The sequence below is a fragment of the Dasypus novemcinctus genome, chromosome 24, assembly GCF_030445035.2.
Source record: "Dasypus novemcinctus isolate mDasNov1 chromosome 24, mDasNov1.1.hap2, whole genome shotgun sequence".
Classification (NCBI taxonomy): Eukaryota; Metazoa; Chordata; class Mammalia; order Cingulata; family Dasypodidae; genus Dasypus; species Dasypus novemcinctus.
Window position 1 is genome coordinate 62,458,205 of NC_080696.1, and position 14,743 is coordinate 62,472,947.

The 14,743-nt window shown below is 52.4% G+C and overlaps 1 long non-coding RNA gene across 2 annotated transcripts in view; it reads right to left on the minus strand.

The window, feature by feature from the left end:
• Positions 1-14,743, minus strand: part of LOC111764545 (uncharacterized) — a 29,604-nt gene that overhangs the window by 12,456 nt on the left and 2,405 nt on the right. The window contains exon 3 of one of the 2 annotated variants that reach the window (XR_002797134.2): positions 8,513-9,137. The exons of the other annotated variant lie outside the window; for it this stretch is intronic. This is a non-coding gene — a long non-coding RNA (uncharacterized lncRNA). Of the gene's footprint in view, positions 1-8,512; positions 9,138-14,743 lie in introns of those variants that run through there. 2 annotated transcript variants of the gene reach the window in all.

Genomic DNA, 14,743 nt, shown 5'->3' on the forward strand with positions numbered 1-14,743 from the left:
GGTCTTCAGATGTAGTAGTCTAAAACCACAAGTGGGGAAGCTGGGAACCAATCACAGTGCAACCTGGGGACAGTGTCACCATTTAAGGGACTGGCCAAGACTGGACAGGAATAAACCAGCTATCACTAAAAATTTTAAAAATACATAAATCCACATTATGCCACAATACCCTGAGGACAGACAGATGTTTCTTACCTTATTATTTCAATTGTGGACAGGAGGTGTTAGGTTTTTTTATTTTTTATTTTAACTAATTAATATCAGAAATATGCATAGTGACAAGCAGTAAAAAAGCAAAAATTTCCTGACAGTGTTAAAAAAACAACTTCCCTAATTCCTATATATTGTTCAAGGTTCATTTCAAGTCCTAGAGGGCTTGTGGTCAAAAGCGCAGCTGGGCCTTTGGGTCCGCACTGTTCCCCCAGTGGTGAGCCTGAGTGTGAGCCTGAGTGTGAGCGCGCTGCTGGCTGGCAGGAGGGGAGGCGGGCGAGCACCCTCGCTCGCCCTCCTCCAGAGGCCCTGCCCAGCGCGGCCACCCCGCCACACCCCGGCCCCCTGGCTGGGGCAGCTTTCTAGGCCGATGTAGCGCTCAAAGGCCTTATGGGTCCCAACTCCTCGCTGGCCTCAACGCAAACGCGACCTGGGCGGCGGCGCTCGAGGTGTCTTCTCTCTGCTCTGCTTTCCCCTCTCCTCCAGCTTAGAGCTGGGAGGGGAAGTGAAAGCTGTTCTAACGGGAGGGAAATTCTAGACCAACACATGGAAGGACTCCGGACTTAGAGCGATTTGGGGCCAAAACAATGGGCAGGGGTGGGGGGGTCCGGAAGTCATTTCCGGAAGTCATTTTCGTTTTCTGGTGTCAGTCAGACCTGACCCGCCAACCTCCCAGCTTCCTGAGGTTTTGTTTATTGTGCAAGTTCCTCCCCACGGCCCCGTGAGGAGTCCTGTCAGCAGGCCTGAAGGGCACCTGGTCACCTCATAGCGCCATCTGACCCAGCACCTCAGGATTCTCGGGGACGGGAAGAAGGGGTGGAAAGAAACGTCTGGATGGAGGCCGCGCCGGCCTGCAAGGGCGGCAGAGGCGAGGTCAGCGGCGGCGCCCTTCGTGCGCCCCCCCCGCGCCCCCCCGCGACCCCCTGCGCCCCTCCCCCCGCGCCTCCCCTGCGCCCCCGTGGCCCCGGCTCCACTCCCCACACCTGCCGGGAAGCAGGGGGGAGCCCTCAGGCCCTAACAGCTGCCCGGGCGCCTAGGCGGAAAAACAAAGCCCCTGGAAAGTAAGCGCGAATACCCCAGAAGCCGCGTCACTCAACGCAGGCTGCCGCATGAGGCCGGTTTCCCCCAGTTATCTGGGTGGACTGATTACAGAGCCCAGATTCATTTGCCTGAAGATAATTGCCTCAATTCTCCACTTCACTCTGCACACATAGAAATAGTCCCAATCTGCCCGAGCCTCAGTGCCTAGACGTGGAAAATTGGTCTAATCATATTTTGAAGAGCTCACGCTGCAAGGGTTTCGCCGAGCGTGTGCCTGAACCGCAGCACCGCGGAGGCGCCCCCGCCCCGAGCCGCGCTCCCTCCCCCAGGTCTGAAGGGCTGAGTCAGAACCTCGGCAGATAGATGAGAGGAAAACAACTTGGAGGCTGTCTGTCAAGGCCGGGTGGGTGAAGGGAACGGTGGGATGACCGAGCGCTGGGCAGCGAGAAGGCCACGAGCTGGCGTGCACTCCTGCCGCTGAGTGGTCCTCGGCAATCAGCAGCGCTTCCGACCCCCGGCAGGAGTGGGCGGGCAGGGCACAGAGGGACAGCCGAGGCTAGGGCCATCTGGGCCCGGGGCACCTTTGGGCGCTGGGGTCTCAGCTGACCGCGGGAAAGAAGCAGACAAGGGCAGTGCCCAATACAAAGCAAGCGACTGGTCAGAGGCTGAAGGGCAGGGACCCCATGACAGCTAAGTGGGGTGGGGGGAGTAAAGCAGAGAAGGGGAGCATTGTCTCCCAGCCACCCTTGGCCTCACTGGGGGCCCTTTCAGGCCCTTCCTGTTGGGCCAGGAGCGTAGAAGCTGCCCCTCCCTTGGCAGAGGTGGGTAGGCAGGTGCCACGGCAGCGGCAGAACCCCACCAGAAGGCCAAGTGAAGGTAAAGGAAATGCAACTCCAAGAAGACAGCTCCTCACAATGTGCACACAGGAAGGCTGGGCATCCCTGGTCCCAGCTCATTTTCAAAACCAACGGCACAAATACGGTATTGTACTCTCGACAATGGCCTCGATGGAATCCAGCCATGCCAAAAAGATGATTATTTCCCCCTATTGTTTGCTGTTAGCTCTAGTTAGCATTCCCCCCAAATCACAAAATCAGGAGCTCGGGGTTTTCACCATTTCTACTGGTGAGAGCCAACTGATATCAGTGCAGTCTGAATAACAGCAAAATAGCCCTAGAGAAATGAGCCAAATGCTTTTGTACTGTATCCAGCCCCCTTTGGGGGAGGGTGGGGGCGGCAGGAGGGGCCCATGCCAAACTCTCAGTGGGGTTGAGTCTTTCTGGCTGATTGCCACAGTGAGGGGTGGGGAGCCCATCAAACTCCCTGAACTCTTCTACCCAAAGGAAAGTTTGAAAAGCTCTCCATCTCCAAAAACAGTCCTTTCCAATGATTGTCCAAAAGACATGTTCAAGAGCAATTACACCCACTCTTCCCAGCAGCACAGCCTTTCATTTTATGCCCCATCTTGGAAAATGTGTTGGTGTCCATGAGGCCCATGACAGCAGCCTGCTGGCCTTTTGCAGACCCAGGCTATTTATCCTTGACGACCCCAGAGAAACAAGCACAGCTTTGCACGTGCTAGGCAAGTGGGGACAGGCAGATTAAAAACAATCCTTTTTTAGACTCTGAAAAACTCAAAATTAGACCACACTAAACCTCTGTCGGAAGGCCATGGGATGAAGTCTACTGCTGATTCTAATCGAGGTTCCTGAATTTCCCAACCCCGTTTTACCAATCTGGCACGAAACTTCCTCTTTTGCACTCGCTGGCAGTCAGTGTTTTAGTATTTGGGGACATTTCACATTGTGGTGGGTCACAGGAGTTGTTCACCCTCAATTACTTCCATCTGCCCTCAATGCCAGAATAGTGTCTTGGTGACAGAAGCAACTTGATGTGTTACTGCTAAACAGTCAATTTCATTTTTAATTTCTGAGACAGCTCCAGGAGGGAAGGCAAAGAGGAGCAATATAATTAATAGATGGGACTTGGCTAATATCTGTGCCTCAAGAAGTTAGTTGTGGAGCAGAGGGCCTCGGTGCCCTGTGCTGGGTGGGAAAGTCCTCCAGCAGGCTGCTGGGTCCAGCCCCGCACACCTGTCTGCCCGTGTCTTGAAACTGCAGCCCAGACGTTTCTTCCACTCACACTTTCAAACGCTTCCAAAATAGAAGCCAAGTCAGAACACCATGCCCATCCATGTAGCCCTAAGGCCCTCTCCCACATCCCACAGATGCCTTTTATGGAACCAGACCCTGAGCTGAAAAGAGCACTGGCGGTCACCGCATTCCAGCTCTCCCTGGCCCCTTAGTCCATGGAAAACATCTCTAGCATGTGCTTGTCCTTCGTTTAACACCTCTTCTGACAAAGAGCTCACAACCTCCTGGCAGCCACTCCATCACAGAGTCCTAACTGTTAGAATATTCTGCCTGGAGCCGAGCTGAAACCTGCCATAGGTTCTAATTTTGCCCTCTGGAGCCATGTAAAATAAATCTGAAAGCCTGTTCCACATGACAGTCCTTTAAGGGCCTGAAGACAATCTTCTTCACAATTCATCCAAATAAAACCCTTATTGTATGATACTGTAATGAACTGGAAACTCTGCTTTCCTGTCCAACTGGTTTAGGAGCCTCCCTCTGGCAGAGCCCCGAAGGTAATGTATGGCCACACTTTATTTACCGGCAGGCAGACAGGGCCCCTTGTTCCTTAGCCTGGTAACAACCCAGGTCGTTCATCACCCACTTGCTCCTTTTTGAAATTCACTCTGCAGCAAGCACTTTTTAAAGTCATGCACGTAATGCATTTTAAAGAGCATTTTCTGCACAGATCCATTTGCTCGACCTCGGCACTAAGTGCGAGATGGAACAGTATTTCAGCAAGCTCCCCTGTTCCTCCCGAGCCTGCCTGAATGTACACTGAAATGTATTTGTAACTCTCCATGACTAGGGCTCTACAATGCAGTGCTTTCTTAAATGTCCGTTTGCTGATTAAAATGCATCTTGCAAAGAAAGTGCATTACTAATGCAGAATCTAGTCCAAAAGTATGTATTATGTAATGCACATTTTTTAATAATGCAGGCAATCTCAGTGTATCTATATTAGTGAATCGGCTCTGGGCTGCCATCCCCACTATAGGCATAAAGCGTTCCATCTGAAAAACGAAGTGCTTTCTTATGTACACTAAAGGATCATAATCCACCTTGTTGCTGACAGCTGGCATTAGTTTCTACTGAAAGGGCATTTACCAGCACCCACATATTCCTCGGTTTTCTTTCCACTGTGCCCTGAAATCCACTTGAATGACATCCTTATGTTCTGTACTTCTGCGGGGAGGGGGGGAGGGCGGGGACGTGTGCTAATCCAAAGAAAGCAGGTGGGTCTACATAACAGACACTTCAAAAAGTCCCCCATCCGTTTTCACTGAGACCAGAAGTCAGAATTTGAGAGGAGACAGAGCTCCAAACACCCCTGGTCCAGCGTCCTCTGATAATATCCACACAGTGATTGGAGCCATCCAAGAGCTTGTGATAAAACCCTTTCATTTCCCGGCAGAGGGTTGGAGTATAGCATGACTGGAATATGGGAGCTTGTCCTTTTATGGGGTTCACCAAATCAATCCCACCTTATTAGATGAATCAGTATTTTAATGCTACAATCTAACTGGCAGAACATGAGCTGCAAGATGGTCACAGCCAAGAAACCAGGTCAGGAACATTCAAGAACATCTACAGCCAAGACGCAGAAACAAGCTCACCACATCAAAAGCACTGACCAGACTCTCCATCTTCACCCACATTGGAGGGCAGGGCGGCCAGGGCATGAGGACGAGGTCGGTCAGGCTGAGTCACACTAGCTTTGGTGTCCATCTGGTCAGCCAAGAGGGAAAACCTCAAAAGGGAAAGGGGAAGAGGTCTAAGAGGCGGAACCTCTTTACATTCCCTCGGCCTGGCACAAATAGGAAAGAAGCCCACATGGAGTACCCCAAGCCCAGCAAGCTGACAAGTGTGCTTGTGGCTTTTGGGAAGGTGGTTTGGCTGAGTTGTATTGTCTTTGGACTTGTCCTTATGGCAAAGGGAGCATTCTCTATGTCAGCGGGTGATGGCAAGAGTGAGGACATGCATGCATGACCCAAAAGTTGCATTCAGGTTACAGATGGAAGGCAAGAGCTTCTGAAATAGTATTCTTTCCTGAGCAAGGATTACTGCAGGATCCATCTCCAGAAGGTCCTGGAGCACATCTGTTTGGGGTTCAACAACATGAGCAGCGGTGTCAGGTTGACCCCTGACCATAATGCTCTGATCCAGTAGTTTTCTCATGGAGAATTCAAGCTAGAGTAAACCATGTTGGTTGTAAGGAGGGATTCTTAGTCATTTAACCTTGTGATTAAGAGATGAATCCTAAAATTCTTTTTTTTTTGTCTTTATTTTTTTGTTACATTCAAAAAATATGAGGTGCCCATATGCCCCCCACAACCCTCCCCCCATTCCTCCCCCCATAACAACAACCTCCTCCATCATCATGAGACATTCACTGCACGTGGCGAACACATCTCTGAGCACTGCTGTACCTCATGGTCAATGTCTTAATGCAGTTTTTTTTTGTTCACTGCTCTACCTTCTGTACATGGAATGGAGATGGGGCTTGGCTCCCAGTTGTCTCTCAGTAAATAGCCGTTGAATGAATTAACTTTGCTGAAAACCTATCAAAGAATCTAAGAAGTAGCTATAAGGGCCCCAATGAGATTTCCTCTGCAACTGACCACCCTTGAGTTCTCCAAAGGAAGAGAGAGCCGGCAAGATCTACCGAACACCGAGGCGGGCTGAGGAGGTGGAGGGGACCACGGCGACAGCGAAATGGCTTCCCTTAACTGGCGTTCCAGCTAATTAAGGTCTAAGTTTGGTTGGCGGGGTTCTCAGCTAGAGCTCATGGCTGTCCGCCAAGTGCTTCTTAAGGAAGATGCTTATTTGCCCATGAGGTAATTAAGTGAGACTGGTTGTGGACTGCGTGTGCACCGTTTGGAAACTTCTCTAATTATGGTAACAGAGCTGCCAAAGGTGGTTTCATGATTGTTGACTGCCCAGGTTACCATCCTCAACTGGGGCAGGATCACGGGTACTCACCACTGAGCCCTCACCACCACCACCACCACCCCCCACCCCTCAGCCCCCAGACGATGGCAGCTTGAAGGTCTGGGGTGTACTGCTTTGTCCATAACCCTGGCCAGGCTGGGGTGGAGTTGGGACGCCCTGCAGACCCGTGCCCGGCTGCCCAAATCCTCTAACCTGTGGCTCACTCGCCAGGTCTCCCACCCCTCGCTTCACCCAAATCTTTCCAAATAAGGTTCCCTCCTGCCACCTGCCGGCCCACTAGGGTCTGAGCCACGGGCTCGGCGCCACGGCGCAGCCCGCGACCAAGCAGCCCCCGCCTTCCTACTGCACATGCCCGGCAGAAGTCCGGGCGCGCAACTTTACAGAGCTCTCCGCGCCGTCCTCCTCGCCTCAGTCTCCTCTCCTCTCCCTGGCGAGAGGAGCAGCGGAGGGACCTCTCCCAAGTCTTAGACTGCAGAGTCTGAGACTTAGCGAGAGGAGCCCCCGAGGAGACAGGCTTTTCCCCAGCCCTTCTTTCTGCTCAGAGGCAGGCAAAGGCACGGGGCTTTAGAAGGTTCCCAAGTGACCGGGAAGGTCGCGGTTTTCCTTGTCCCTCCTCACACCGAGGTGGAGCTGGGAACCTGCGGACCCAGCTGCTCACCTCGCGAGGTGCACCTTTCCTCGGCTGGGGCAGCCAATGCGCATCGGAGCCGTCCTCTGCAGAGCCAGGGGGCAGGTCGGCTTCTCGGTGTGCGCCTAAGAGGATGGATCGGAGGTCCCGGGCTCAGCAGTGGCGCCGAGCTCGCCACAATTACAACGACCTGTGCCCCCCCATAGGCCGCCGGGCCGCCACCGCGCTCCTCTGGCTCTCCTGCTCCATCGCGCTCCTCCGCGCCCTTGCCACCTCCAACGCCCGCGCCCAGCAGCGCGCGGCTGCCCAGCAGCGCCGGAGCTTCCTGAACGCCCACCACCGCTCCAGCGCCCAGGTGTTCCCCGAGCCCCCCGAATCTGACCACGAGCACGAAGAGGCCGACCTTGAGCTGTCCCTCCCCGAGTGCCTCGAGTACGAGGAGGAGTTCGACTACGAGAGCGAGACCGAGAGCGAGACCGAGTCCGAAATCGAGTCCGAGACCGAGCTCGAAACCGCCCCAGCCACTGAGCCGGAGACCGAGCCCGAGGACGAGCGCGGCCCCGTGGAGCCCAAGCGCCCCACCTTCGGCCAGTCTCTCACCGAGCGTCTGCACGCTCTCAAGTTGCGGAGCCCCGACGCCTCCCCCAGCCGAGCGCAGCCCAGCACTCAGGGGCCCCAGAGCCCCACCAAGGGGGAGGAGCCCGCGCCTGAGGACCAGGATCCGAAGGACCCCGAAGAGCCCCAGGAGCCCAAGCAGGAGAAGCAGCAGCAGCGCCGCTGCAAGCCAAAGAAGCGCGCCCGCCGCGACCAGTCCCCGGAGTCCCCTTCCAAGAAGGGGCCCATTCCCATCCGGCGTCACTAATGGACGACGCCGTCCAGATTCTCCTTGTTTTCTTTGATTCAGGTTGGTGGTCCCCCGCTCAACTGGGGAGCCCGAGGGCGGCGTGCGAGCGGTGGGAAGATGTGAGAAGGAGAGCTAGGGGAGGGAGGCGGGAGGAGAGCGGGCCAGCCAGCCCGGGAGGGAAGGGGCTTGGGTGCGGGGTGCGGTGGCGAGGGTACCCTGAATCTCCCCCCAGGGCGCTCGGGTGGCCACGGGCTTGTTGGACCGCGGGGCGCTACTTGTGCCCCGCTGGAAACAGCTCGAGGTACCTGGAGCTGGTGCCCCGGGCGCCCAAATGCTGGGCGCGCCCCGGGCTTCGCGCTGCACCGCCGGATGCACCGGTAAGTCACTTGTTTCATGCGTTTTCTTCCCTCCTAGAAGGAACAGACCGCGAAGAGTTAGCCTCCGCGCGGCCCGAAACCTGGCTCGGAGATGCGCGCGCAAACTTTCACAAAGGGCGAGCGGCCGCGCCGTAGCGACACTGTTGCAACGTACGGGAAGGACTCAGGCGGGGATTGGGTGAGCCCCGGAGGCCGCTGGCTCCTGGGGCAGCCGCGCGTCGCGCCCAGCGGGAGGCTCGGAGCTCGGTGCCCGTGTCCCGACCACGGCGGGACCGTGGCGCCGGGGTCCCCCGCGGCGGCGCGCCCCTGCTGGCTGTGCCAGCCCGGCCTCGCCTGCCGGCGCTCCCGGGGCCCGGGACCTCTGCAAAGAGCGCGCACACCTGCCCCGGCCGCCCGCCGGGGGCTCCTGCAGAGCCGCGCGCTTGGAGGGCAGGCAGACGAGGTACGGGGGACTTAGGGGGATCCCCTGCGGGCTCCTGGGGTGGGAGGCGCGGACTTGGCGGCGGCGGGGCATAGCTAAGCTTTTGGCGCAACTGCTCAGGCGGCGGGGTTTGTGCCGCCGGACTGGAGAGGTCCCCGGCGGTTTACGCCGCGGAGGGGTCGTGCGCGAGCCGAAAGGTTCAGCGGACCAAGGTACCGGCTAGGGTGCGTCGATCAGTCGGGACACCCTACGGTTGGTCCCCCAATTGGGCCGGCACCCGCTGAGCCGAATAAAGATGTTGGATCCGACGCTAGTCTTCGGGCGGGCGACCAAGAGGGGGCAGGAGGCAGGAGCCGGCGGCTAAGGCGGCCTCGGGGAGGGAGGCAGCGGCCACCAGCCATTTTCAGCTCCAGTGGAGCAAAGTTTGGAGTCTGTAACCAGGAGGGGAAAGTACTCTGATGACCAAACACGAAAACCGGCGGCGATCAGGTAACGCGCCTTCCTCGCAGGCAGCGGGCCGCCCTCGCCAATCCTAGGGGAAAAGATTGATAAGTGAAATACACACGTGCAAAACCACACCCGATCTGGAAATTGGTCTTGTCTTGGTGCGCTCGTGCGCGCGTCTCAGCTTACAGTGAATCTAATAAGGATGACTTGCAGGGAAAAGTGCAGCGTTTTGACAGTTTGAAATGAAAGAGGGGTTGGGTGCTTACACTCCTAATTAGGAAGAGGATGCAACTAGAAGGAAAACACTTTAAAAGGATCAGTCTGCCTTGCTGCGCCCCTTCCCTAGGAAAGGCGTCACCGCGTCCCCCCCACTTCGTTATCTTGGGCTGTGGCGCCGGCTAAAGATGCTGGATGCCTGCTGGTCTTCACTAGAAAATACCGAGAAGGCCATTTGTTAGCAAGGGGCTTCCCTCGGCAGCGTGGCAGTGCCTCGATGCCAGGGGGCTGCAGAGAGTGTGCGATGGAGCTCCCGAGGTTCAAGTGTCTGCTTCATGGAAAGAGTGATGCCGCGCTCCTCTCTATAGCACTAAGTGTTCTGTTTTCCTCTGGGAAGGTCTCAGCAGCCCGAGTTCAAGTAAAATGTCTGCAAGGAACGGCAAGAGAAGGAATGGTTTTTGTTGGACTTTCTGGTGTGTTTTTAAGTGTGGGATCTAGCTTCAGAGACTGGGTGGTCTTTGGGACTGGTTTCCAGCAGTTAGGTTTTTCCTTTAGAGAAATTAGCATGTTACCTGTTGCTGGGTGAATAAACAGGTTTTAAAATTTCCAAAAAAAAAAAAAAAGCCCTCAGTGACTAACCCACACCTCTCACCCCACCTTGGGCTGTTTTAAATAAAAGCCTGCACAATCTGGCTTTCTTCACTCTAAGCGATGCGTCAATTCCCCTATATAGTGTGGGTGTGGAGAGAGGGGGCCCTTCCAGAAACACACAAATCCAGCCTGCTGCCTTCCAAACTCCCTTTCTTCTAGAGATTACCTCTGAATCCAAGTAGAGGGTATGCATATTATGGCCCAATTGTGAAAACCTGTTACCCCCAGCGCCCCTCCCACTGCCTCCTCCTCCTACTGGGAAGCAGGGCCTGGGTCCAAGTTGGTAAAACCTTTAAGGGACTGTACAGGGCAACTGAGGAAGAGAGGAATACACCGAATCCCCTAGAGAGCCCAGGCCCACCTCCAGGAGAGGGAATTTTGCTGCTTAGATCTTCAAACCCTCTGCCTGAGGCACTGGCATTCAGCTGCCCGGCTTTTTCTAAGGCTTTTCTGGCAAGTTCCCCAAGCATTCCCAACTCACTAGAGTCTCCCAACCGGCCCTTCTGTCTCACCCTGCTAAACTGAGGTTAGCATTTGAATGGGGTTGCTGGCCTTTTCTCGTAGGTGGGGTCAGTCCCACAGGGAGCTCCTCAAAAGACCCGAGTTGACCACAGGCATCCATGAATTACCAGCCAATTATATTCCACATTGGGGGGAGGGGGTCAAGGAGGAGAATAAAAGCTGGCTAAATATTACGGTATGCCTCAATATTTAGTCTTTTTTCCCTTTACTCCATTAATCATTTGCTTTTGTATGGACAAAGCTGGTCCTGTAACTGAGTTTTTCATGTGGGGATTATACAGCAGTGCTCAGATCTTGTGTGGAGCCAACAACCTGGCATAAAATTTTTGAAAACAACATTTTTAATCTATGTTTATCGGAATTCAAGAACTGGGAATTCTAAGGTTTGGACATGGTTTTAAAGGAATGTTACTTTGCCCTGGAAACTTTCCCTCCCTGGAATTACTTACCAGTCCTTTACTCTTTAACCCTCACTTTTAGCAGCTGTGATAGAAAGTTTAATGAGGATACTTGAAACATAAGTATCAGTAAGAATAAGGGTCTTTTTTTTCTTTTTTCTTAATCTGCATGAATTTTTTTTATCAATATGATATATAGAGATATCATTATGAAATAAAGATATATAGATATATCTTTATGAAAAGAGATGCTGTTGAGAGGAAACTTAGCAGAAACCAGTGTTGGAGAAAGCATGTCTCTTAACAGGAAGGTGACCTATAAGAAAAAACAAATCACTAAAATCAAATTAAGCTTCCAGAGGCCAGTGATGTCATGTCAGCTCAAGTGCTGCCCATCTCAGAAAAATTGCCTGTCGAACGGGATGAGAGTCTCAAATTATATCTTTAATCCCCATGTTCCAGAATGAAGGATGAAATTCCTTGTCCTGCTCTGTGGGGTTTTTACTTAATGACTGCATTTCCAAAATCTTGACACCCCAGAGATAGGCCGCAGAATCCAGTAGAGAAACATTGGGCTGCCTCTACCCCGATCCTGCCAGATGGCCTCTGGTCCTGTCTAGCACCTCTCTGCCTCAGTTCCTTCATATGGAAAATTAAGTGGCTGACTGAGACTTTCTGTTGTCCCTCTCAGCTCCAAATGTGTACAGGTTGATAAAAGAAGCCTGGAGTTGCCCAATTTGACTCTATTGATGATTTTAACACTAATGAATGAAGGAAAAAAACAGCAAAAGTTATCAAATAAAAAGCACCAGCTGGGAAGAAATCTTTTGTGTCAATCTGATATTGATTTTTTAATCAGATCTGCTTTTTGAATTGCTGGGAAAAATGGTTTCAAAAGACAGGTTGGAGAATGAAGAGGTCCACAGCATCCTACCACTAAGAAAAAAACTGGGCATCCTTTGGAGAAGATATTTAATGTTTGCCTTATGTGTTTGTTTTTCCACTTTCTCTCTCTGATCTTCATGTCTGGAAACAAGCTTTTCGTGGTGGGAGCAGGCAAAGGGCAGTGATGCAGTTTGGAGGAGCTAACTGCTTGGGAGAACAGACTGATGGAAGGGACACTGGTTAAGTGACCACAAGGGTTGAATATGATTATTAGGTCCAACTTTTAAGTGTCCTGATTAGGCTCAGAGGTTTGCAGCTAGTTAGGTTTTTTCTTCACTGCTCCCCACCCCAGGAAATCTTAATACCCTGGATAACCTGTGTATCTATTTATATATTGCAGGACTTTATAATAGCTGAGGTTTTCCACCCCTCCCAGCCTCATGCCCTGCCCCACCCCTCCGTTTGAGAATGCAAAATAGTAGACAAAATTTTTTTAATTGGCTTTGGTTAAATTAAGTGATTATCTCATTTCTGTTCTATACGTAAGCTCTTTTTTTTTTTTTTTAGCCACTATTACAAGGCTATAGATAAGGTGAATCACTGATAATTGTTTTCCTTTTTTTTTATGTCTCAGTGGTACCTATGAAGGGAGGAATGCCAGCTAGTTAATTTACACTTCTGGTGGCTAAGGGAACAGGGACTTCCTTTCTCCAAGGCCAGGAGTCTGCGGGACAGGGGCAGCCACCTGTTGACAGGGCTCATGCAGCTGGGCTGAGGTAAGACCCGTGCGAGGAGCCCTGCCCACACCTCGCCTGCCTGCTGCCCAACTTCACCTGGGGACACAGCCCGCAGCTTACTTTAGGGTGGGCTCAGTGCACATGAACAGGGGGACTGGCTATCAGAAAAGGGAGGGCCAGCCAGGCCGTGGGGACAGGCAGGCAGGTGGGGGACAGGAATGGGACAGAGGCAGGCCAAGAGCAAGAAGGTGTGAGGAAGAGGAAAGGAATAGGTTTTGAAGGACCACAGGAAAAAAAATTGAAGATGGGGGCAAAAAGAGAATACTTGGGAAGGAACAAAGAGATGGCTGCCCCCCCCCACCAAGTCCATTTTAGAGATATGAAGAGAGACAAGGCTTAGGGGAGACTCAATGGCAGTCTTCAAATCTGAGGGGGCTAGGGGGCAGCAGGGGCAGGCCTCAGCTCAGTGTGAGGAAGAGCATTTTTAGTAGCCACAGTACCTTGAAGCACCTAATGTAATCTCAGATAGCCAGCCTCAGTGCCACTTTCCAACAAAGAGTCTCTTACATACCTTGCCCAGAAATTTCCATTTCAGAGGGGCAGTGAGATTTTCCAACAAGTACTTCAGTTACTGTAATCAAATGGGACAATTAAAAACCTAAGGAACAGGAGTGGATATAGCTCAAGTGGTTGGGCGCTTGCTCCCATGAACAAAGTCCTGGCTTCAACCCCTGGTGCCTCCCAACAAAAAAAAAAAACAAAACAAAGCAAACTAGGGAATTGGAGCCAGTGTAATTCAGTGGTTGAACATCTGCTTTGCATGTATGAGGTCCCAGGTTCAATCCCTGGTACCTCCTAAAAAAAAAAAAACCTAAGGACTATAAATTAGTTCAAATCTAAAGCCTTGCATTTGGGTCCGAGGAAAAAGTGGACTTCTAGGCTCCTGCTCTGACTTGAGAGGTAGGGGGTGCAGAAGGAAGGGGGAGATTGACAGTCAGATGAAAAATAGACAGATTTCTCCTCCCCCAGGCAAGACCTGGTTCCGGAGTGCCTGGCTTATGTTGCTGTCTTCAATTAGACTTCATTAGGAAAATTTGCTCTGGGTAATTGAGGTTGTGCTAGAAGGTGAAGTATACCATCCCCCTTAAATTCAAATAGTGTTGCCCAGAAGCCCCCGGGGTGCCAGGAATTCCTATCATAAATTACAAGAATTTTAAATAAAGAGTTTGCACTAAATCCAAATTTATCTTCCGGGATTCCCTCTTGCCCTGCCAGCCCCCACTTCCGCCCCTCTTTCAGTACCCTTCCTACAGCACTGCCTCTGTGCTGTGCATCTTTTCTAGAATGGCCGCTTTGTCCCCTGTAAATTCTCTGCTATAGCATCAGCTAGTCTGGACAAGGAGTCACACCCCAGTTCAGGCAGCTGGGAAGATAATGCCCTGTCCCACACTGACAGTGTCATTCCGGACCCAAGCAGAATCTGGTGGTACTCTGAAAAAAGGGGCAGCTGGCAGGGGCTGGCGAGCTGAAGGAAGGGGGCTGACATCACGGTGGGCGTCCGCTGCCTTTGTGGCTGTAGCATGGGGTTTGTTCATTTGAGAAGATGAAGTATTTTCAGAAATACAGTTTCGGCTGTTTTTAATATGGGCCCTGCATCTGCTCCTCACCTGGGGTCTCGCCTCAGCCATTTGAGGCAGTTTTTCCTTTAGTTGGAACTTGCCTGCGATAGTCTGGTCACGCAGAGCCTTCTGCAGAAAGCAGCAGGCTAGTGCTGCCTCCATCGGCCAAGGCTGGCAGAGGAGATGCTACAAGGTAAAGGGACAGGGGCAGCCAGTCCTCACTGAACAGCAATTACTACCTAATACTTTCAAAAGCTTACGGCGGTCAGGCAGCATTCAGAAAACATTTGCCACTGCGCAGCCGAGAAACTGAACAGTTGGCTGAACTCCCTTTCCTCTCTTTTCTCCTTTCTCCTTTGGCATTTTCCCCACACCTGGTGAAAAGATCCCCCCTTTTCCTCATTCGAAAGAAATCTGTCAGCTAACCACAAGTGGGCTCCAGAGAAGGTTTCTGTGAACGGCCCTCAAAGCTGTGGGCTGGAAGCAAAGTGACTGCTGAAAAAGCTGGGTCTTCCTGCTTTGTGCTCCTGCCCTCTTCCCCACCACTCTTCCTTCTCAGGGGACCTTCTACTTTGCTTTCTCTTCCTTGGCTACAGGAATGAATTCAGAAAGTATACAGGCAGATACTTAAAATTTGGATGTAGCTTATGTTTTCAGCAATGA